General features: G+C 37.0%; 1 long non-coding RNA gene across 1 annotated transcript; it reads right to left on the minus strand.

Moving 5' to 3' along the window:
* Positions 1-589: 589 nt before the first annotated feature.
* Positions 590-26,157, minus strand: LOC110008284 (uncharacterized). Its single transcript, XR_016047131.1, has 4 exons — positions 26,074-26,157; positions 22,967-23,103; positions 1,711-1,805; positions 590-1,616 (listed from the first exon to the last, which is right to left on the minus strand). It is a non-coding gene; the product is annotated as an uncharacterized LOC110008284 (long non-coding RNA).
* Between the last annotated feature and the right edge of the window lie 98 nt (positions 26,158-26,255).

Consider the following 26,255-nt stretch of genomic DNA (forward strand, 5'->3'; position numbering starts at 1 on the left):
CAAGCCCGATAAAAAAAAAAAACAAGACTTGTCCGTGCTAGGTCCCAAGAGCTGCGAGTTGGAAGCATCCGGTCCACAGTGAGAACCTAGTTCACAACAAAGCATACCATCGCCAGGAGCTCGATATGCTCATGCCTGAGAGGGTAATTGTAATCATACATTTTGTATATGAATCATTTTGTATTTTTATTCATTTTATATTTTTATATGAATCATTTAGTATTTTTATATGAATCATTTAGTAATTATAGTTGAATCATTTAGTGATGATAGTTGAATCACTTTGATGATGATAGTTGAATCATTTTGAGAGCGTCATTATCTCTGTAGGTTTATTAGGACACATATGTTAAAGAGAAAGAACCAAGGTAGTGAAGAGCCAGAAGCAAAGTTGTATAAGCACATACTATGCTTCGTGAGGACCCATATGTGAAAGAGAAAGAAGACCTCAGTCGTGACTATGCTTCTAGCTGCTCACGACCGAGGACTTTCTCTTTCACATATGGGTCCCAATAAACCTACAGAGATAATGATGCTCTCAAAATGATTCAACTATCATCACCAAAATGATTCAACAATCATCACAAAATGATTCAACTATAATTACTAAATGATTCATACAAAAATATAAATGTATAAAGTTTATATATGACTACAATTACAGTCTTAGGCACGCGCATATAGAGCTTCCGGCGATAGTATGCCTCGTTGTGAACTGGTTCTCACTGTGGACCGGATACTTCCATCCCAAGAGCCCCATCGCGGACAAGTCTTTTTTTTTTTTTATTGGGCTTGAGAGTTTTCATATGTTCTAATACTCATGCCTGCACACATACAGTACAAAAATCATTAAATATAAAAAGTGATTTATGTGGTGGTAAAAAAGAGGAACTCAAATATTTCATAAAAAAAAAGAAACACAAATATTATAATAGGAAGTTTTTAACCTGAAATAGGGGTGACCGAGCCACTTAAATGCGAACATGTTGTATCACCAAGTTTCACTGTTACAAACTTCGGAAGGGACTGAAACAGGTATGCTAGAGCCGCGGACCCTAAGCATATAATCTCGCGCGTTTGAAATCTTCAAACAAAGTAAGGTATCTTGCGGCACTTCATTGTCTTTCGTAGTGGAAAAGATGGTGCGGCCGACTAGGTAGAGCAAATAAGCCCTCATGTGTTGCTCTATTACCACCTGCGTTGCATCCTTAGGTAGCACTATGAATCTACTTTTCAACCATCTGAACTTAAGTATATGCAGTTGAACCTCCTCTGGGCAATCCTCGAGCCACTCGTTTATGTACGTCACATATGGTTGGCAATCTGTAGTCAACACGGGCTCACCAGTGACGTTAAGGTGGTATATCCGCCATGCGTCATACAATGTCGGCATCATCTCTCTGATGCATGTCGGTAGATGGGTGGTGTTTGTTTCGGGACGCCACCTTGCTGTCATAGTGACAATCAATGGATGATCAACAGTTCTGGGCTGATGCTTTGGTAGTTGTACCAATGGCAACAACCCCACCCTCTCAACAATGTTACGTTGATCCTCTCTAATGGGGCCATGCCTTGACACTTGGAAAGGACTTGTCGATATGAAACCTTGATCTCTCCTGTAAACAACAAATGACACTTTAGTGTGTACATTGTTAACAACATGCATATGATTTGAATTTTGTTATTATAAACGATGAGATTTGTGTTTACCTTTCCTTGGGAGACCATTTCAGAGATGTGCTTCTCTTTCAGGCACAATAGTACATTGTCCTCACCATCATTATTCCCTTGATTTTTCATCTTATCTACAACAATAAATTCCAATTTAAGAAAACAGACTTACTATATGCATCATAACAGGGTGAATGAACTGAAATTATTTATATTGGTTTAGTTGACTAGTACTAAGACTTAATTGAAGAAACATAAACCATTGAAGGCAATAGTTACAACCGCATATCTTAGTGAAAGTTATAACTATCCATTCAAGAGGTTGGACAATGATGGAGGGAGAGTGACAGGCATAATCGAGTTTATCTTAATATCGATGGGGTCCACTCTCCCTCCATAGCCAACCAACCTATAGATTAGATGATAAGAACCCTCATGTGTTGCATTATGTATCACACTCTAGATATGCAAGGTATGTCAAGGGAATATGAATGAGGAAATAACACATAAATTTATAAAATCCTAGCAACAACACATAAGTAAATAAAATATAATACTAGTAGCAGTGATAATAATGTGACAATGATGATGATAATGATCAATGGCATAAAAGTACATAAATTTGAAGGATTTGGCTGCTTTCGCCTAGTGTTTATGGCTCAAAGCACATGAAGACTAGGCATCCAGCTTTTGAATCACAATTTATGCACTAAACACACATTGGGAGTAGTAAAAGAAAAATAGTACCAACTTAAACAGTATCACTTTTTTCGATTTTTTCTCATTTTCGATTTTTCCTCATGTGTAGAAAGAGCAAATTACTATGGAACTACTATATGTTTTCCGTTGGTATTACTTAAAAAAACCTTAAGCGGTCCAAGGATTTAAATCTTGGACCTTATGGGCAGTGCCCCAATCTCACCGGGCTCTGCCCTACCAATGGAAATTAAAAAAAATAAAAATTAAATTCGATCCGAGGATTTTCGAACAGAGGGGTAGTTTTATAAAATAAAGTCGGTCAAACCGACCTTAGTTGTAATATTCACCTATAAGAGGAGCAAACCGTATTTTACGTACTTATATAGGTTCCATATGTAAATAACTCTAATTTTTTGGATACGTAGTCTTAAAGGACATCAAGATAAGGAGAAACTTCTTAAGCAAAAGTGCTTCATTTGCCTGGTAGTAGTCAAGAAAGCAACAAATGCTCATTCCCAGGCAAAACCTAACCTTCAATTAGAGTCTAATGGATTAATTGATAGAGAAGTACGACCAATGTCTCATCAAATAAGCACCTGCAGTAACAAAAAGAACTTAAAAAACACAAAGCATGTAAAAAAACAGCAAAATACTAGAAAGAATATCACATAAATTCAGAAAAGGATGGCATTCTGGAAAAGTCGATTATAATTAAGGTTATTAAAAAGTCAACAACAGCTAGGATACAACAACCTATAAAAGTATTATCATGAATATAAAGAAGTACATCATAGCTTTGCTTAAGTGTTTTTGATAAATATACCGTGTTGGCTATATAACCAAAACAGAAAATAAAAAAAATTAAAAGGTTTGGATCTCTGGGACAAGCATCAAGGAATTGAATCCTTGAACTCCCTCACCCAGAATAATATGTCTACCACTAAAGCCCTTCCTAAGGGACATGCAAAAGGAGAATACAAGATAGGTATACTTGATATTACTCAATGAAACAATAGAATATATATTATATTCATATATCGAGAGGCAGCATGATGACCTTTGTACATGAAGTACCTCATCAAGAAAGCAAGGTAGACATTTAGAAAACAGCCCAGACATTCTCATCATGGTTTGTACTATCTGTGGTCACAGAAACTTGCTGTAGGTAACACCTTTGGTCAGACAAGCCTGAAGTCTCCTTTTCCATGAGTTTTGAGATGAGTAGAAGATGGAAACTATTGTGTGCTTTCTCAATTGTGTACTTACTTCAATTTGCACCACAAGCATCAAATATGGGACCAACTTGTAATGAACTCTGTGATTAGATTACTGTAGTTCATGAATCGGGAATTTCATGCAACAAAACAGAACATCACAGCACGATCCATATTTAAGCACCAGGTTGCAGCAGAACGCATAGTACTCACAAAGTCAAATATCAAAAAGGTGCTCAGTCATTACCTTTGCTGTTGTAACCAGCTGATATAAGGAGCATAAATGACATTTTGTTTTTTATATATAATGTAAATATATTGAATGCAAATATATTTGAATGCACCAATAATTTGCTGTCAAAAATTAAATAAACTAGCTACACTTTTGAAGGACTCAACAAGTTTTTGCCCTTCTTGTGCTTATTACTTGAAATTTTGAAAGCTTAAAGTAGAGAAATCGATGTCCAAGAAAGGTTGTAAACAATAAAGAATAATATTAGTACCTAACTGTCCACTAATTGGATAAGTTTTCTTTTGCTAAAACTCTGGTCCAAGATAAAAGACAATTTTTCCATGTATCAGAAAATCACTAACACCACCAAAGAGAAAATTAGTCACCTGACTCGGTGATACAGACTGTATAGCATAACTAGTTCTTATCTCACAACCATGTCTCTCAAGCACTTCTTTGACCTGCTGTTAACACTTTATTCTTTCCACAAGAGCATTGTAGCTAGCTTCTTTATTTCTTTAAAAAGGAGCTTTTTAAAGATCAGAACCAGTTAGCTACCATGCAGTTTTTTTATGTAAGTATGTGACATAGTAAGCGTCTGTCGTCTACCAAAGAGCTACAAAAACTTAAAACACTATGAAGTCATGCCACTCTACTCGAGAATAAAAAATTAATATCCATTAACGTGGAACAAGTTGAGAAAAGCACTGAAAAGGCTGAAAATCTCATTTCTGTTTCCAAAGAACAGGACCATTAGTGTAAAAAAACCCATTATTAAACAATAATAGCCACTGAAGTGATTTTGAAAAATGCAAAGATTAAAGATTTTTTTTTTTGAAGCTGTTAACGGTATGCGAAGATTAAAGAATTACAATAAAGAAAAAGATTTATACCAAAATAGTCACACCAGAGGCAATCATCCCTCTATCTCTTGGTGAAGAGCTCTTGGTGGCTGCACACATATCAATTGGTAATTACTATAAAAAAAATGCATGATAAATATATAAATAAAGTAAGTACTTAAGATTTGGAATACCCTCCTGGTAGTAATGTCGGAGCCAGTCCTAAGCACAAATCAAAGCCTCCGTGGTAGCCAAACACAAGGAACTACGATAGTGAGGCTGAATCTGAAGTGATGGTGGACATCGGAATAGCCGAAATACCTCGAACAATTTTGGAAAGTATGGGGTACATTTATGCATTGCATTTCCACGAACCTAAGTATCAAAGTCCCCATCTTCATCACGAGGAAACACCTCATCTTCTAAATAATGATCCGGATCTAACTTTAAGGATGCTAAAGTTTGGCTGAGAAATTGGTTGAAGTCTAAATGAAGCCTCTTTTTGTAGGAATCATGTCCTTTCAATACCTTAAATTCAGATTTTGGATAGCTCTTAACTTCAGTGGGAGTAAAAAAGCGACATGACTCAAGGATCTTGGTGCACTCAGACCAAGAGTCATGGAACCCCGAGTGAGTCATGAGGAGGATTTATATACATGGGAAGTACCAAGAGGGTTGAGGGTTACCTCTTAGTCAGGGTCGGCTATTATATTTGTGTCTCATGACTGAGTGATGGCTAGAGCAATACGATTTATGCGTTTATGTGATTGTGATATGAGCTCGATGATGAGATAGCTCTGTATGGGAGGGTTAGGGCCAATAGAGGTCATTGGCCTAAATCCCTAACTTTTAGAGCCTTCTCGTAGCATATGCTTAAATAGTCGCAATGCATGGGCAGCCGTTGTTTCTGGAATCCACTGGTAAGAGTATGCACATATGCCAAGAGAGGAACCCCCGCACCATGTGTGTGTATATCCTCTAGGGGATACACCTGAAATCCACTTATACCTGGGTATTCAGGGTCACTCATTGGTTTGACTGTGATAGGCTAAGATCATGAGCCCTTGATTATATACCATGGGTCATGAGTCAGTTGGGTAATACAAAGAAGGTGGCTTTGGATTTCGGGTGTAGCTGAGTGGAGTACTCATAATTTGTTTTGAGAAAGATTAACTTTATATTAATAAAATGGTCAAAATGTATAAGGACCACAAGATGTGGTAAAAGGCAGCCCAGAAGATGGGTGCTCATAGAACAAGAGAGGTAGGGGATCAGAAAATCCAGGAAACAAAACATAAAGCAGAGAGCTAAAATCTAATTTACAACAGACATGGGAAGGAAAGAGGTCTTCTGGTGAAGTATGCCATCCGGGGTGAATAAGTACAAGGGGTGGAGTGAGAGAAGTGAACATAAAAGAGAGAAAGAGAAAGATAACAAAATGACCAAGAGAGAGTCTGCAAATCCTTGAACATGACAGTTTTGTGAAGAATGATGGGAAGTCCTGAAAAGGTCGTGCCCAAGATGGAAAAGGCAGCATGGCCCTCTCTATGTGAGAGGTTGATAATGTCATGCGTTGGTTCCGCAACCTAGGCTTAGCTCTGAAGTACTATTCCGATCGCAACTGAGGCAACGACCATAAGCTGTAAGGGTGAGATTGAGCACAGGAATCTAGTTCTGAGCTGCCGAGCTTGATAGACCTATGGAAATGACCTGCAACCAGTGTTTGAAAAGTCGCTGAGTCAAACCGGACTCGTCCGGTTCAACACGGGAATCAGCACCCCCATGCCGATTCCATCACAATATGCAAAATCACCCGTGTCTAGAGAGAACCGGGCGGTTCGTAACGATAACTCGACGAGACGCTATAGTGACACGAGTGATTTCAAAGGTTAGGGGTAAAGTCTGAAATTTTTTTAAAATTCAAGAGCATATTTGTTGCCACACGTCAGGCGCGCATGGGTCTCAATCCTGCTAAGCAACCAACGTGATTATTAATGGCCTGCCGAAAGTATTTATACAATGCAGACTTAGATTAAATCTCCGATGTGGGATAATTCCCACATGCGCGCAAAATGATTGTAATGTTTATATGGCAATTAAAAGCACACTGTTATTACGTGGAGCAGTTGGTTATGACTCTCAAAATCTTCTGGGACTTCTCATCTTCGAGCCCCTTGGGCACCATCCAACTCCTGTTTTGTCCTCTACACGGAGGAAAATATCTACAAGGAAGAAAATAAAGAAAAAGGAAAGAAATAAAAAATAAAAGGTTTTTCAAAAAAATGAATTCCTTTTTGTCCTCTACAAGGAAGAAAATAAAGTAAAAAAGGTTTTTCAAAAAAAAATGTGTAAAAGGAAGAAGATAAAGTAAAAGGAAAAAAATAAAAAATAAAAGGTTTTTCAAAAAAAAAAATGTCATACAATATGTTTTTATTTTCTTGTCCAAAAAAAACAAAAGGCAGTATAATAAATATTAAGAGGTAATATAACAAGTATTTCTTGTGACAAAATAAAATAAAAAGTATAAAAAAATAAAAGGTACCTGGTAGCATCATTTTCTTATTTTTGTTATAAAAAAAAAATGAAAGGTAATACTACAAGCAAAAAAAATGTAGCACATCTTCTTATTTTTTTGGATTTGTTATTATTTGTATAATAAAATAATTATAAAATATAAACCAATAATTTCAATTTCAGAATATAATATTATAGTGAATTAGGTTGTAATAATTTGGGGTTTTTTGGTGGATTAGAGTTTTCTGCCAATTCGATATTTTAGTGGCCATTTTTTCATCAATTTAATTCACTCTTTAATGTAGTCCTTGTATGATTATATACTTTATCAATGATAATTCTATGATTTTTCTTTTATATGATGTAAATTTAATGGTTAACATAAGTTCATGTAGGGAAATAACATCTCAATATTCACAAATTGATGAAAAAAATGAAAGTTAATAATGCAGTACCCCCATTTTTTACTGGATTCCTAAAAAACAACATTTATAATGAAATTTAATAATTTTTTGGATTTTTTTTAAAGCTTAATCAGATTGATTAGGCCGATTCCCGATCCGGATCGTCGATTCACTGATCCGGATGGGTTTTTGGAGTGCTCAATCCGGGGCAGCGATTCGGTTTTTAAGCCACTGCCTGCAACCTAACCAATATCTTGGAGACAGGCCCAAAAGAGAAAGGGGAGGTGAGGAGAGGGAGAGAGAGGGAGAGGGAGGGGAGGATGAGGGATAACGCATACAGTAGAATAGGGGCTAAGACAGAAAGGGTGGGGAAGAGAATAAAAACAGAATAGGTGTAGGGGGAGAAGTGAAATCAAGATAGAGGGTAAAAGGGAAGGAAGGGGGGAATTGATGGAATATAAGATAGAAACAATGTATTTCTAGTTTTCTTTTGTCTATTTTTTTAATAGTTTTTCATCTTTTCCTCTCTTTTATTTTTTCCTCCTCTTTTTTTTCTTTCCTTTTTTCCTTTTTTTTTCCTCTGTCTTTCTTCCCTCTCGAGGGGAGAAGTCAAAGAGAATGGGCAAGAAGAGGGAAGAGGGAGAGGGGGGGGAAGGGTTTCAAAGAAGAGAGAGGGAAATTAGCGCACCTGTTGAGAGAATAAAAGGGTGTGAAATGTGTTTTGGGCTCCTTGGCGAGGCGATTTCCTGCTCAGCTGGCCCCTAAGAGAATGTGTTTAAATGTCACATGCAGCAATTCATTGTAGATAAGATAGATGGTGTCAAAAGTAGAGGTCAGTCGCCAGGGTGGTAGAGAGAGGTTGGATGCCCAAGTAACGACATTACTGGAGTCGCATTCAACCTGAATTGTTGAATAAAGTGTGTTGAAGTGGATTATCTTCTTGAGCCCTACACGGAAGGCCAGAGCTTCTGCATTAGTGGAATCAGTAATTCCTAGGGCCCCCAAGAAAGAAAGGAATAATTCATTGGAATTGGCCATTGTTCTCTCATATCCAGAGGGACCGGAGTTGCCAAAAGATGCACCTTCTATTTTAAGTTTGAGGATACCCTATGGGGTGGAGACCAGGTGGCTCTTATAGTGGGTGAAGGGGATAGAGATCGCAGCAAGCTTTGCCAGTTAGCTCTAAGGTTAGAGATGGGGATATAAGAGAAAGAGAGAATGGTAGAAGCCAAGAAGGAGATGAGGAAGATGAGGGAGTCAGAAATGGACTGGGGAGGTTAGCAACCCTGCGAAAGATCCTCGAGTTTCTTTCATGCTAGGTAGACCAAAAGAGACCTGCAACTGCTATGCGCTAGAGTTTAATACCATTAGAGGGATAAGATGAGGAGACAAAGGCAAGGAGGAGTTCAGGAATGGATTGAGGAGTTACTCAACAAAGGTTGTAAAGTTGAAGGATATTGGACCAGAGAGCAGAGATGAAGGGACAATGGATGAAGAGATGAGGCATATCCTATTCCTTTTGGTGGCATAAGATACATCAGGTAGGTAGAGAGATTCCTCTCTTTTGAAGTTGGTCCAGAGTTAGGACTTTGCCTTGACAGAGAGTCTAAAGAAAGGCCTGGACCTTATGTGGTATGGGGAAGGGCCAAATTTTATTAAGAGGGGGAGAGGGTTTCAAGGTGGGAAGGAGAGAATCATAAAAGGACGAGACAGATAAAAATACTCAAGGGATTGAGGGACCAGATGAGTGAATCATCTCTAGATAGGAAAGAGAAAATGGGGGTGAGGAGATGGAGAAAAGAACTGAGAGTAAGCCATTTAGACTCAAGAAGGTGTTTCCTGAAGAATGGGTCTAGGAGAGAGACGACCCCCTTCGATCCACATAGCGGGCATCTTGATTAGCAGCAAGAAGGAAGAGCGAAGGGAAAAGAATGTCAAGACTCTGATCATCCAGTTAGAGGTCTTTCCATAATCTAATTCTAAGATTGTTGCTCAGTTTGAACCTGGATAAATTCCTAAAAGCAGAATTGGTGGAGGAGATGGATCTCCAAGCCCCAGAAGCACAGAACTGAGGGGAGCAAGGTAACCACTCATTCTCCTCAATTTCATATTTGACTTGGATGATGGTTTTTCAAAGAAGATCATGGGGAGAAGAAAATTTTGACCAACATTTACCTAATAGGTGCTCAGGCCCTTAAATCGTAGGCCACCGAATTTGTTTGGAGTGTAGATGGCATCCCAGGATACAAGATGGAATTTATGATCCCCATAGGTGCCCCTCTAGAGGAAGTTTCTCGAGACGTTGAGCAATCGAGGCCGGAATTAGGAAAAGGGATATTTAGAAGATACGTGTATTGACCAATGTGGCTTGGATGAGTGTAATTCTTCCACCAAGGGAGAGGAATCTACCCTTCCAGTTGGCCAATTTCCATATGAATGTTTCGATAATATTGTCCCATAAGTGTTTACTAGGCTTCCCTATGCAAAGAGGAAAACCCAAGAAAGAGGAGGTAAGAGATTCAGTGGCACCCCCTTGGTGCTGAGAGAGGGTAGCAGACTCAGTACCACTCACCCTCATCCCTAACAGTTTGGTCTTAGACATGTTGGCCTTCTTCCTGGTGCCGACTTCAAAACATCTAAGGAACAACCAAAGTTTATCCAACGGGGTGGGCTCGACGTTAGAAAAGATCAGATTGTCTTCAGCATAGAGGAGATGAGAGAGAATGGGCCCAGAAGGGGAGGTATGGAAGCCCCTAAGGAAACCTTGGTCATATAAGGTAGAGAGAGATATCGTAAGGTTTTCCCAAGGTGAACAGAAATGAGGAAAGGGGGTCACCCTGCATAAGGCCTCTATAGGCCGAAAAGAAGCCCACATAGGAGCCGTTGATAAGAACAAAAATATGGGGATTGGAAAAGCCTTAATCAAAGATCTCCACTTGCTTTCAAACCCCATACGCAACTAAATCTCATCCGGTGTACTCCAGTCTACACGATCTTTTTCCCAGTTAAGTTTGATGATTAAACCTTCATCCACAGAAAGAAATTTGAAAGGGATAGCTTCATGGGCAGCAAGTGCCCCATCGAGGATTTTCCTGTTGGCAACAAAAGCTGATTGGGTAGGGGAGCTGACTGAGTGTAACACCTTTTGCAAGAGAGATGCTAATTAGGAAGAATTTTGTAAGAGGAGTTAAGGAGGCTAATAGGTCTAAAATCTCTGAGTTTTTCAGCCCCTTCAACCTTGGGGATAAGAGCAATAAAAGTGCAGTTGAGGGCATAGTTTAGATGATTCCTATGGAAAAATTCCGAGAATAAAGCTAGAATATATGGCGTCAAGGTTTCCGAAAAGTCCTGGAATATAGCAACTAGGAAACCGTCAGGGCAAGGGGCTTTATCCCTCCCAAGATCCAAATGGTCATCTAGATCTCCTCCACATAGAAGGGTCTTGAAAGAAAATTGGCATCCTCAGAAGACAACTAGAGGAAAGTGATGTTACCTAGTGAAGGCTTAAGAGTCGAGGGCAAGGAGAAGAGGTCTTTGAAGTGTTTGATGATAAGCCTGTTCACCTGATCAAGTTCAAAGGGAGTGCGTTGACCAACAGTAAGTTGGGTGATAGTGTTACCCCTTTAGCTATTTTATGGAAACATGTCGTATTGCGATCCCGATATTGAGACCTTTTGTACCAAAAGCTCTATTCCTGTTTGAGGAGAAGAAATAGATTATGCCTAACATACCACCCTATCTGCAAGCTCTTGGGTAGAAAAAGTATGTAAAGAGTAGATGGAGTCGTATGGGCCATTATGTGATCCCTGAAGTTGCCAAGGATGAAACGACTCCACTCTTTAACGTAGGCCTTCAAAAGCTGAAGTTCTTCAAAGAGATGGAACCCAGCCCACACGTAAACAAAATAAAAAGACCTCTAACTCCCAGAGAGCTAAGGAAAGGCTGGTTCTTCTGACCAAAGAAGTTCGAATCTAAGGGGTCTATTGACAGGGGGCGAGGGGATTGGTATCAAGAATAATAGGTTTGTGGTAAAAAATAATCTTAGGAAGGGCAAAAGAATGAGTGCCTAGGAATCTGTATTCTCAGGAATTAGAGACCAGGAATCTATCGATTTTGGTCATGATAGGGAAATCAACATGGTTGGACCAGGTAAAAGCAACCCCTAAGAGCGGAATATCCAACAGAGATAATTATCAATAAAATTAGAGAAGGCTCTCATGGAGGCTGTGATACAACTGTCGGAGCTCTTCACATGGACCCATCTGACTAAGTTAAAGTCACTCCCCAAAAGCCAAGGGATATCAGACGTGAGCGATTCTAAAAGAAGTTCACGCCAGAGATCATGTCTAGTAGTCAGGCAATTGTGACTGTAGAGACAAGGGGGGCTTTAAGAAAAAGACTATCGATAACTCTGCAAAAGAGTACATTTACTGAGAAATTACGAATAGAGGAAACAACCTGAAGGAGAGTTGGGTTCCAAAGCATCGAAATGCCTCCATAAGGCCCCTGAGAGTCTTTAGCGACCCAATTGCAAGGAGTCCTACCCCAGATATTCCTAATAGGAGATAAATTTGGAGCAAGAAGCTTGATTTCAGCAAGCCAAGGATGATAGGGTATTGGGCGGAAACCAAGGAACGCACGACACTGCACTTGGTATGACTACCAAGCCCTCTGGATCCCAAATCACCACAGACTATTTTTTGGTGGAACGAAGAAAATTGGGATACATTGACGGTCGTGTGGAAAAACCTGACGTGAAGGATGTTAAATATGCAGATTGGGAGGTGATATGGCTATTATTAATTGGATGCTATTTTCTATGCAGCCTAATATGAGTTGATCCTTTATGAACTGCAATACCTCCAAGTAATTATGGGAGGCAGTCTCTAAGTCTTAATATCAAAAGTAAACTATTGCAAGGGTTTATGAATTAGAACAACAAATAAGTGATTTTAAACATGGTGACTTGTCATTGGAAGACTATTATCCTCATCTACATGGTCTTTGGCATGAATTAGGCCAGCATCAACCCATGCGCAAAGGAATACAGGGAAAGACTAGTACAAAGGAAGATTTTTTATCTTTTGAGCGGGAGTTAATGGAGAGGGAAAAAAAAAAAAAACAATTACGATAAATGTTCTCAGTGGCAAGACTTTGCCATCACTTGGTATTGTTTTTTCCCTTCAATTAGGGTAAATAGCTCTGAAACCGCCTTGGATAATTGATTCTGGGGCAACTGGACATATGAATGATATGACTTATTGTTTCTCCTCTTATTCCCTTATTCTAGTCATGAATCAGTTAAAACAGCAAATGGTTCTCTTATTCCAATCAAAGGAAAGGGAACTATATATGTTACTCCTTCTATTAACTTGCCATGCACCTTGCATGTTTCCAATCTTTCAAGTAACCTCTTGTCAGATAGTAATCTCACAAAGACCCTAAACCATAGTATAACTTTTTGCCCTTCTCGCAGCGTATTTCAAGACTTAATAATGGGGAAGAAGACATTTGGGTATGGTTGTGAAAATGGAGGGTTGTACTTTTTGGAGACTCCTAATCGTGCCTTGACTGCAACATCCACATCTTCAATTGCTAATAAAGAAAGGGTCTATCTGTTGCACACCCGACTTGGTCATGCATCGTCTTTGACTTTGCCTTCTTTAGTTCCAAAATTGTTTGAGTCTCTGAGTCAAGTTCAATTGCAATGTAACATTTGTGAGTTGTCAAAATATGTTAGAACTTATTTCCAATCAATATCAATAAAAAAGAGTGATATTCCTTTCTCTGTTTTACACTCTGATGTATGGGCATCTTATTTAGATTTCATTTCTTTATTACAATTATAGATGCTTGTTCTAGATTCACAACTGCTGCATTGTCATCATATTGTACTTGTTCGTGTCTCTATTACAATACTTAACTTGGATCGGCTAATTGTTCTCTGAGAGCACCTGCTCCAGTAGATATTTCTCGATTTCTAAATAGATTGAAGCATTGGGCAGTAAAAAACATAGAGACAAAGGGCTGATCTTTGAATAGAAAAAAGAATGGATCTGTGAGGTCGCAAATGAATTGGCAACTGTCTATCTAATCTAACACAAAGATGAAGTTACTTATCTATTCCAAGTCTATCACAAAATGGTTAAAACTAAATATGATGCACAAATTGAAGTCTTGTGGTCTGACAATGGGGATGAATATGTGTCAAACAAACTCAGATATTATCTTCTTGATCAAGGGATTGAGTTCCAAACAATGTGTCCATACACACCACAACAAAATGGTATAGCTAAGAGTAAAAACAGACACTTGTTGGAAGTCACCCGAGCTCTTGTACTAGGAAGAATGAAATTTCCAAAAAATTTCTAGTTTGAAGCACTTCTCGCTGCTGCCTTTTTAATAAATTGCATACCTTCTTGAGTTCTCGAGGGATTGTCTTTTCGCTAAAATTGTCTATCCCAACTCACCCGTGTTCCCCATACATCCCAAGGTGTTTGGTTGCATATGTTTGTTCCATATCCTCGGTCCAAATAGGGACAAGCTTTATGCTAAAGCTGCCAAATGTATTTTTCTGTGGTATCCATTTCATCAAAATGTAGTATCAAAGACTCCACTTAAGGTGTACAAATTTAAAAAAATTCAACAGTAACTCCATAATTTGCCAAAATGGCTCACAGAACCATGGGGAAATCCCCACAATTACTACAAAATAAGAAAATCATAAGTGCAATTCACTTCTAGCAAATAACTTTCAATCACAACTTTACAATGACGAGCTTTGCTCAATTACAACACATTCAACTTACAACACACTGAGCCAAAATAACACAGATAAAGTGAACCAAATGTGTACGAGCCTGATATGACTTTAATCAGGCTCGATATGACTTTAATCACAAAGTATTGTGGATTAGTGCAATGGATTTAATACAAACCTTGTTACCATTCCTATCGATAGTGAAAAAAGGATGGCGTAGATCTAATCATATGAAGCTATACTAATAAATATGGGCCAAATAGAACCTCATGTGGGAAACAAAATCGTAAGAGCATTAGGTGGGAGAGATACGGCCAAAACTGGCTCAAACGGTGTAGTTTGGGAACTAGGGTATGCTCTAGGTGTCCATACAACAAATAGGACCAAAGGGGCACGAACTAATGTACAAAGCACATCTTGAGCTCACTGTTATGCACGTAAATGCTTGCATTTACAGTTATAACAACATATGTCACAAATGTTTGGAAATAACATGCTCAAAACTACACCATGGATGCATATCATAGAGAGCCTTTAAATGCTAAGATCAATGAACTTCAAAGGAGAAAAGATAAGGTCAGTGTGCTTACTGTTAGGACCATTTACAGAAGCATACTCTTGCCCAAATGAGAAGGCAGTTGTGTAGAGTAGGTGCGTGATGAGGCTCCAAGCTATGCCTCCAAAATGGGATCAAAACTATACCTCATCTCCCATTAAAAGGGATAAAAATTCAAGAGACAAGAAGGAGAGAAGGGAATGTGGGACGTGGCTCTCAAAGGTTATCTCATAAATGAAGATGAAGTGGGAGATGAAGAAGAATTGAATGAGGTAGGGTAGAAAACCCTTTTATAGAAGGTTCAAGTGTGGGCTTTATCTTAGATTAGATCTATGAAATCCATTAAGTGATCCAAGGGTTGAGAAAGGCTAAAGTCCTATCCCAATCAATCACCATTGATAGCGATCATTGAATGGTGATGATGTGATTCACCATATGCCTATAAAACACCTCCAAAATTTAAAATTACTTAAGTGCCCTTCAAACCCAAATTACACTTTTAAGCCATTTATCACCATTGAATTTGAAATCATGGCATCACAACCATCTAATTTGAAATAGACAAACACGGGGCATGCCCCCCCTCTTATTCTCTCACTTAAAATAAAACTTGCATCTCACTTCAAGTACTATGAGAAGTCACTTTCAAGGGGGACAACCACTTATTAGTTGTCATAAGGTGTCCCTCATTATCTTTCTCCCACCAATCATAAGGCAACACTCAATAAGTCTGGCCTGATCCCATGGGCAAGATACATCAAAGATCCCACAATACCCCAGTAGGGCAGTCTCTCTATGTACGCTCTTTCTTCATCATCTTTGGAACTCATCTTCAAGCATAGTTTTATTCTCTTATAAATAGGTATGCTAATAGGTTTGCAATCAATTATGTGAAATATCTCCAACACTTTCTTGAAATAGATTGCTTATGAGAAATGAAGCAATCTAGTTGATCTAATCCTGATGATTTTGATTCCTAGTACGTATGAGGCCTCTCCCACATCATATCGAAATTTTCTGACAATATAACCTTTGTTGTCTCTTTAAATAATCCTAGCGAGTTACTAGGAATTACAATATAACCTTCGTCTCTTTGATTAGTCCTAGCGAGTTACTGACAATTAGAATGTAATCCACATGGAATGATAAAAACACTATATCGCTCCCACTGAACTTAACATACACACAGTAATCATCCTCATTAGGCTTAAATCATGCTTGGTTAGTACTTCACGAAACTTCATAAACCACCTTCTCGATACATGTTTCAAGCCATAGAGGGATTTAAAGAGCCCATACACCATATTCTCTTACCTTTTAATTTCAAATCCATTACGTGATCCATGGGTTGAGAAAGGCTTCAGTCCTATCCCAATCAATCACAATCAATAGCTATCATTGAATGGTGATAATGTGATTCACCATATGCCCTCAAAACATCTCCAAATTTTCTTAAATTACTTGAGTGCCGTTCAAACCTAATTACACTTTTAAGCCATTATCACCATTGAATTTGAAATCATGGCATCACAACCATCTAATTTGAAAATAGGTTGCTTAGGACAAATGAAGCAATCTAGTTGATCTATTCCTGATGATTTTGATTCCTAGTACGTATGAGGCCTCTCCCATATCCTTCATATCGAAATTTTCTAACAATATAACTTTTGTTCTATCTTTGATTAATCCTAGCGAGCTACTGGCAATTACAGTATAACCTTTGTCTCTTTGATTAGTCCCAGCGAGTTACTGACAATTAGAACGTCATCCACATGCTATGAGAAAAACAATATATTGCTCCCACTCAACTTAACATACACACAGTAATCATCCTCATTGGGCTTAAATCGTGCTTGGTTAGTACTTCATGGAAGTTCATAAACCACCTTCTCGATGCTTATTTCAAATCATAGAGGGATTTAAAGAGCCTATACACCACATACTCTTTCCTTTTAATTTCAAATCCATTAAGTGATCGAAGGACTGAGAAAGGCTAAAGGCCTATCCCAATCAATCACCATCGATAGATATCATTGATTGGTGATAATGTGATTCACCATATGCCCTTAAAAAACGTCCAAATTTTCTAAAATTACTTAAGTGCCTTTCAAACCCAAATTACACTTTTGAGCCATTTATCACCATTGAATTTGAAATCATGGCATCACAACCATCTAATTTGAAATAGGTTGCTTATGACAAATGAAGCAATCTAGTTGATCTATTCCTGATGATTTTGATTCCTAGTACGTTTGAGGCCTCATCCATATCCTTCATATCGAAATATTCTAACAATATAACCTTTGTTGCCTCTTTGATTAATCCTAGTGAGTTACTGGCAATTACAATATAACCTTTGTCACTTTGATTAGTCGTAGCGAGTTACTGACAATTAGAATATCATCCGCATGTAATGATAAAAACACTATATCGCTCCAACTGAACTTAACTTGCACACAGTAATCATCCTCATTGAGCTTAAATCGTGCATGGTCAGTACTTCATGGAACTTCATAAACCACCTTCTCGATCCATGTTTCAAGCCCTAGAGAGATTTAAAGAGCTTATAAACCATATTCTTTTTCCTTTTAATTTTAAATCCATTAAGTGATCCAAGGGTTGAGAAAGGCTAAAGTCCTATCCCAATCAATCACCATCGATGGTTATCATTGAATGAATGATGATGTGATTCACCTTGTACCCTTAAAACACCTTCAAATTTTCTAAAATTACTTAAGTGCCCTTCAAACCCTAATTACACTTTTAAGCCATTTATCATCATTGAATTTGAAATCATGGCATCACAACCATCTAATTTGAAAATAGGTTGCTTATGACAAATGAAGCAATCTAGTTGATCTATTCTTGATGATTTTGATTCCTAGTACGTATGAGGCCTCTCCCATATCCTTCATATCGAAATTTTCTAACAATATAACCTTTACTGTCTCTTTGATTAATCCTAGCGAGTTACTGGCAATTACAATATAACCTTTGTCTCTTTGATTAGTCCTAGCGAGTTACTGACAATTAGAACGTCATACACATTCAATGATAAAAACACTATATCGTTCCCACTGAACTTAAAATACACACAGTAATCATCCTCATTGAGCTTAAATCATGCTTGGTCAGTATTTCAAGGAAGTTAATAAACTACCTTTACGATGCTTGTTTCAAGCCATAGAAGGATTTAAAGAGCCCATACACCACATTCTCTTTCCTTTTAATTTCAAATCCATTAAGTGATCCAAGGGTTGAGAAAGGCTAAAGTCTTATCCCAATCAATCACCATCGATAGCTACCACTAAATGGGGATAATGTGATTGACCATATGCCCTTAAAACACCTCAAAATTTTCTAAAATTACTTAAGTGCCGTTCAAACCCTAATTACACTTTAAAGCCACTTATCACCTTTGAATTTGAAATCATGGCATCACAACCATATAATTTGAAATAGGTTGCTTATGACACATGAAGCAATACAGTTGATCTATTCCTAATGATTTTGATTCCTAGTACGTATGACGCCTCTTCCATATCCTTCCTATCAAAGTTTTCTAACAATATAACCTTTGTAGTCTCTTTGATTAATCCTAGCGCGTTACTAGCATTTACAATATAACCTTTGTCTCTTTGATTAGTCCTAGTGAGTTACTGGCAATTAGAACGTCATCCACATGCAATGATAAAAGCACTATATCGCTCCCACTGAATTTAACATACACACAGTAATCATCCTAATTGGGCTTAAATCGTGCATGGTCAGTACTTCATGGAACTTCATAAACCACCTTCTCGATGCATGTTTCAAGTCATAGAGGGATTTAAAGAGCCTATACACCATATTCTCTTTCCTTTTAATTTCAAATCCATTAAGTGATCCAAGGGTTGAGAAGGATAAAGTCTTATCCCAATCAATAACCATCGATAGTTATCATTGAATGAGTGATGATGTGATTCACCTTATGCCCTTAAAACACCTCCAAACTTTCTAAAATTACTTAAGTAACCTACAAACCCTAATTACACTTTTAAGCCATTTATCATCAATGAATTTGAAATCATGGCATCACCACCATCTAATTTGAAATAGGTTGCTTATGACAAATGAGGCAATATACTTGATCTATTCCTGATGATTTTGATTCCTAGTACGTATGAGGCCCCTCCCATAGCCTTCATATCGAAATTTTCTAACAATATAGCCTTTGTTGTCTCTTTGATTAACTCTAGCAAGTTACTGCCAATTGCAATATAACCTTTGTCTCTTTGATTAGTTCTAGCGAGTTACTAACAATTAGAACAGCATCGACATTCAATGATAAAAACACTATTTCGCTCGCACTAAACTTAACATACACACAGTAATCATCCTCATTGGGCTTAAATCGTGCTCGGTCAACACTTCATGGAACTCCATAAAACACCTTCTCGATGCTTGTTTCAAGCCATATAGGGTTTTAAAGAGCCTACACACCATATTCTCTTACCTTTTAATTTCAAATCCATTAAGTGATCCAAGGGTTGAGAAAGGCTAAAGTCCTATCCCAATCAATCACCATCAATAGCTATCATTCAATGGTGATAATGTGATTCACTGAATGCCCTTAAAACACCTCCACATTTTCCAAAATTACTTAAGTGCCGTTCAAACCCTAATTACACTTTTAAGCCAATTATCACTATGGAAATTGAAATCATGACATCACAACCATCTAATTTGAAATAGGTTGGTTATGACAAATGAAGCAATATAATTGATCTATTCTAGGTGATTTTGATTCCTAGTACGTTTGAGGCCTCTTCCATATCCTTCATATCGAAATGTTCTAACAATATAACCTTTGTTGCCTCTTTGATTAATCCTAGTGAGTTACTGGCAATTACAATATAACTTTTGTCTCTTTGATTAGTCCTAGCGAGTTACTGACAATTAGAATGTCATCCGCATGTAATGATAAAAACACTATATTGCTCCAACTGAACTTAACATACACACAGTAATCATCCTCATTGAGCTTAAATCGTGCATGGTCAGTACTTCATGGAACTTCATAAACCACCTTCTCGATGCATGTTTCAAGCCATAGAGAGATTTAAAGAGCTTATATACCATATTCTCTTTCCTTTTAATTTCAAATCCATTAAGTGATCCAAGGGTTGAGAAAGGCTAAAGTCTTATCCCAATCAATCACCATCGATGGTTATCATTGAATGAAGGATGATGTGATTCACCTTGTACCCTTTAAACACCTCCAAATTTTCTAAAATTACTTAAGCGTCCTTCAAACCCTAATTACACTTTTAAGCCATTTATCATCATTGAATTTGAAATCATGGCATCACAACCATCTAATTTGAAAATAGGTTGCTTATGGCAAATGAAGCAATCTAGTTGATCTATTCCTGATGATTTTGATTCCTAGTACGTATGAGGCCCTTCTCATATCAAAATTTTCTAACAATATAACCTTTATTGTCTCTTTGATTAATTCTAGCGAGTTACTGGCAATTACAATATAACCTTTGTCTCTTTGATTAGTCCTAGCGAGTTACTAACAATTAGAACGTCATCCACATTCAATGATAAAAACACTATATCACTCCCGCTGAACTTAACATAAATCATCCTCATTGGGCTTAAATCATGCTAGGTCAGTACTTCATGGAACTTCATAAACCACCTTTTCGATCTTGTTTCAAGCCATAGAGGGATTTAAATAGCCTATACACCATATTCTCTGTCCTGTTAATTTCAAATCCATCAAGTGATCCAAGGGTTGAGAAAGACTAAAGTCCTATCCCAATCAATCACCGTCGATAGCTATCATTGAATAGTGACTGTGTGATTCAACATATGCCATTAAAACACCTCCAAATTTTCTAAAATTGCTTAAGTTCCCTTCAAACCCTAATAACACTTTTAAGTCATTTATGACCATTGAATTTGAAATCATGGCATCATAACCATCTAGTTTGAAATAGGCAAACATGGGGCATGCCCCCCCTCTTATTATCTCTCTTAAATCAAAACTTGCTTGTAACTTCAAGTAATATGAGAAGTCCAACCACCAAATTTTCTAAAATTACTTAAGTGCCCTTCAAACCCAAATTACACTTTTAAGCCATTTATCACCATTGAAATTGAAATCATGGCATCACAACCATCTAATTTGAAATAGACAAACATGGAGCATGCCCCCCCTCGTATTCTCTCTCTTAAAACAAAAATTGCTTCTCACTTTAAGTAATATGAGAAGTCACTTTCAATGGGGACAACCACTTATTACTTGTCATAAGGTGTCCCTTCTTATCCTTCTCCCACCAATCATACGACAACACTCAATAAGTCTGGCCTGGTCCTTTTGGTAAGATACATCAAAGATCCCACAATACTCCTGTAGGGCAGTCTCTCTATGTATGCTCTTTCTTCATCATCTTTGGGACACATCTTCAAGCTGAGTTTTATGCTCTTATCAAAAGGTATGCTAATATGTTGCAATCAATTATGTGAAATATCTCCAATACTTTCGTGAAATAGGTTGCATGTGACAAATGAAGCAATCTAGTTGATCTATTCCTGATGATTTTGATTCCTAGTACGTATGAGGCCTCTCCCATATCCTTCATTTCGAAATTTTCTAACAATATAACTTTTGTTGTCTCTTTGATTGATCCTAGCGAGTTACTAGCAATTACAATATAACCTTTGTCTTTTTTATTAGTCCTAGCGAGTTACTGACAATTAGAACGCCATCCACATGCAATGATAAAAACACTATATCGCTCCCACTGACCTTAAAATACACACAGTAATCATCCTCATTGAGCTTAAATCGTGCTTGGCCAGTACTGCATGCAACATCATAAACCACCGCCTCGATACTTGTTTCAAGCCATAGAGGGATTTAAAGAGCCTGTACACCATATTCTCTTTCCATTTAATTTCAAATCCATTAGGTTGTCTCAAGTAAACCTCTTGTTCTAATTCTCCATTTAGGAATGTCATTTTGACATCCATATGATGGAGGTCAAGATCTAAGTGGGTTGTAATGGAGAGGATTATCCTAATGGACTAGTTTTGCAACAGGTGGTGTCTTGGTAGTTTATGCCTTCCATCTGGGTGCACCCTCTGGCTACTAGTCTAGCCTTATATTTTTGAATTTGTCCCTCAGACTTTTATTTCTTCTTGAGTACCCATTTCGATCTGATCGCCTTGCGATTCGGAGGAAGACAGACTAGTTCCCATACTTTATTTTCATTAATTGTTTTCATTTCATCCTCCATGGCTTCCAGCCATTGCTTGTGTTTTGGATACCTCATGGCTTCCTCACAAGTAGCGGGCACATCACTTTCCACTTCACTGACTCTTTCATAGACTTCTCCTAAATAGGCAAAGAACTCTGGTGGCCTTCTGATTTTAGTACTACGACTAAGCTGGTTAGAGGCTAGGTTGGAAGTTCCTGATCCCTGATCTCATAGAAATCAACCTTCTTATGGATAACCTTCCCTACCATGAATTCATCTTCAAGAAAATGTGATTCTAGACTCTGAATGACTGTCTCATTAGGCAAGTTGTAGAATCTATAGCCTTTACCCTGATTTGGGTACCCTATGAAAACACACTTAACAGCCTTTGGGTCCAGTTTGGTTCAGTTTAGCGCTCTCATACGTACATAATTGTGGCCATAAACGCATGACAAGTCATCCAAACGTGCACTTGCACATTAAATGCAACCCAATCATAAATACTATCCTCTGGAAGATCCCCATACAGTAAAATAACATTCATTGTGAATTTGATAAAAGAAGAAGACATGATTGCAAATTAAATACCATTCGAATAATGAAACTAGCACAAATAACCATATGTGTTTTCAAAACAGAAGAATGCAGACCTGCAAAGATGAAGGATATATAAAAAACTAGCCTCTTTAAGAGACCCAAATGAATTGAGAAAGTAACTAAGAGTTAATCAAAACAAACACAGCCCAAGTAATAACACCACGTCTGCAAAACTCTAATAAACATGAATAGCACAGCGAATAAACGAAGTTGCAAAATAAGACCTTAACACATCAAAGACATTCTTTCTCGTCTTCTGAAGCCAATCCAATTGAGATAGATAGATCCATGACACCATAATCTCCGGCAACCTCCACTAACAAATTTAGAGCTAATGGTATATTGGCTGGAGTTGGAATACCTGCTACAACACAACCCTAGGAAGATTATGCCTTGAGATATCCATTGTTTCTTTTATTATAAAAGTGGCATGAGAGGTGTGTGAGACCCAATTCGAATTAGGTGCTCCAAAATTTTTTACATCAAATGCCCTTACAAATATAAAAAAGTATATTACAACGGCATACTTGAAAATTTTCAGAAGGGCATTTTTGTAATTTTAATTGACCTTTAAAGTCCAATCATCATTCAAAAAGGCCAAAGAATCTTTTTGAATTTGAAATTGAGTTTTGGAGGGATTTAGATAAGACCATAATATATAGCAAAAGGTCATTTTTTACTAAATTCTAAGTTCACCATTATTGTGCCGCATTCTAGAATAACCCTATACATCTTCTAATAACGGGATATTTCTATCTATAGAACATAAATTTTATTCTACTAATGTGCTAAATTCTATTATACTAATATATACATATACACATTAAAATAGTAATAATTTAAAATAATACTAATTACGGATACTTATAATAATAATTACTCATACTTATAATAATAATTGTAAAATAATAATTATTAATTATTAATTAATAATTGTATAACAATATAAATGATGTTATGTTACAAGTTATAAAATAATAATAAATAAAAAAGAGTTAAGGTGCATGATCTTGACGAATTACTTATGAATAAATAAAAAAATTCATAAGTAGAAAGTATAGCATTTTGCGATTGTAGGACCATTTACATGGTTAAAACTAAAGTGAAGTCTAGGCACAACAAGGTACTCTTTCTACCAATGCGTTGGTACAGATGGTTTTAAAACAAAGAGTTGGTAATTTATCCAATATAAAACACTCATATCGATAGAATAATTGTGAGAATTCACTGTAAAAAAAAAGGGCACTCTTAACATTTTTTATCCAATGCTGAATTGACAACTTATGCAAGATAAAAATTCTTTGGATTTAAAGATAATCAAATAATAGAAACGACTTTCCTGATAGTTACCTGGTAGGAAGAGCTCTCCAAGGATCCTAGTCTTTTATCAGTTTTGATATCTTAGAAGACAGAGAGAGGGGGCTCAATAAAAAGATACAGGAGTGTCCAATAAGTAATTGAATGTGAGAACCAAATGAATAGAAAGATTCATGTTCGCTTTGGGAAGAGATCATAGAAGTTGTGGAATTGATATGGAGAAAAGCTACTTTCATTAACTGATTTATTAGATAATCCAAAACAGAGAATCTTGAGTATGATTTGCAATTGAGAACAACTAAGTGAGAACCATTGAGCAGCTTGCAAAAGCCCAGGCTCACTTACATAAAGTGGAAATTGAAGCCGATGAGTTTCGAGTTAATGGATACTCTGAGATTAGAACGAGAAAAAAGGAAATTTATTAATGCTGCTTATGAAAATTTAGAACGATTAGAAAATTACAAAAATGAAAGCATTCATTTTGAACAACACAGAGTGATGAATCAAGTTTGACAACGAGTTTTCCAACAAGCCTTGCAAGGAGCTTTAGAAACTCAGAATACTTATTTGAACAATGAGTTACATTTACGCACCACCAATGCTAATATTGCCATGCTTGTGACCATGAAAAATATAACTAATTAGTTTTCCACTACCATAACTATTATTATAATTACTATATTTTTTCTTTATCTTGTTTTGCTTCCGAAAAAGAATTAATAGACACTAAGGGTAACCACTCAAGATAACAAAATTAGTAATATTATCTGTGAACGGATTGAGCAATATAATAGAGAAGTAAAGATTTTCAATACTGGTAAGGTGAAGGGGATCTTGATGAAGTAATGGCAGGTGAATTAGTAGAATTTGAAGAGAGGATAATATGCATTGCTCCAAATTTGGAATCCAATAATGCTGGTGTTGTATTTAATGGGTGATGTTTTAATGATACAAGAGGAGCAGTTCTGTAAAAGCAATAGGAAGAATTGTTCAGATACCAGTGAGTGAGGCTTATTTAGGTCGTGTTATAAATGCTCTAGCTAAACCTATTGATGGGAAAGGTGAAATGCTTTAGCTCAACCTATATATATGGCTATAAAACAATGTACATATAATATACGCTAAAAATATAACTGATAATAAGTTTATATATGGTCATATACATTAGTGTATATATAATCTATATATACATTAGTGTATATATACATATATATATATATGAGAAATGATCTTATAGGACCCTCCCCCACCCATGTGTGTAGGACCCCAAAAGATCACCATTAAATTTGGCACGGATCTATAGAAAAGTCAAGTCCCATACCCATGTGATCACTTTTCTAGAGATCTGTGCCAATTTTAATGGTGATCCATTGGGATCCTACACAGATAGGAGGGGGAGGGTCCTATAGGATCATTACTATATATATATATATATATATGGAAAATACTAAGATTAGCCCACTAGCTCATATGAACATATGAGCTCAACGGCCCAGATTGAATCTGGGCAGATCTGACGGTCACGACCTCATTTCATGTTAGAATTTTAATTTTTTTTCTACAAATTCAAATAACTTGAAATTTTAGGCGTCCATTCTCCGCATCAAGGCGCACCTAACTAACATATTTTAAAAATAATTCACAACAAATAAATTGATCAAAATATTCCGGAAATATTTCAGGAGTATTTTGGATAATTTATTTGTTGTAAATTATTTTTTTGATATTTTTATTATATTCTCCTATTTTTAAAGAATACATGCCTAAAATTTCAAATTATTTGGATTCATAAAAAAATAAATAAAATTCAAATATGAAATGAGGTCATGACCATCAGATTAGTCCAGATTCAATTTGGGCCGTTAAGCTCATATAAACACATACGTTCATATGAGCTAGTGGGCTAATCTCAGTATTTTCCTATATATATATATATATATATATATATATATATATATATATATATAGAAAAGTCTTACGAACGCCTATAAGCGAAAAGTAACAGTAATCTCACCACATTACCATCGACCGTTCGTTCAAATTAAACCAATATTTCACCTGCGAACCGTTCAAATGTGCAAACAAAACCCAGCGCGCGAAGGCTCAAAAGCTTCAAACCTTCCAATATTTCACCTGCTACCCTCGTCTGCTCTGCTAACCTCCGTTCTCTCTCGCTCGGCCTCTCTATTGCTCTGG

The sequence above is a fragment of the Amborella trichopoda genome, chromosome 13, assembly GCF_054954075.1.
Source record: "Amborella trichopoda isolate Santa Cruz 75 chromosome 13, AtrichopodaSantaCruz75HAP2 v2.0, whole genome shotgun sequence".
Taxonomy (NCBI): Eukaryota; Viridiplantae; Streptophyta; class Magnoliopsida; order Amborellales; family Amborellaceae; genus Amborella; species Amborella trichopoda.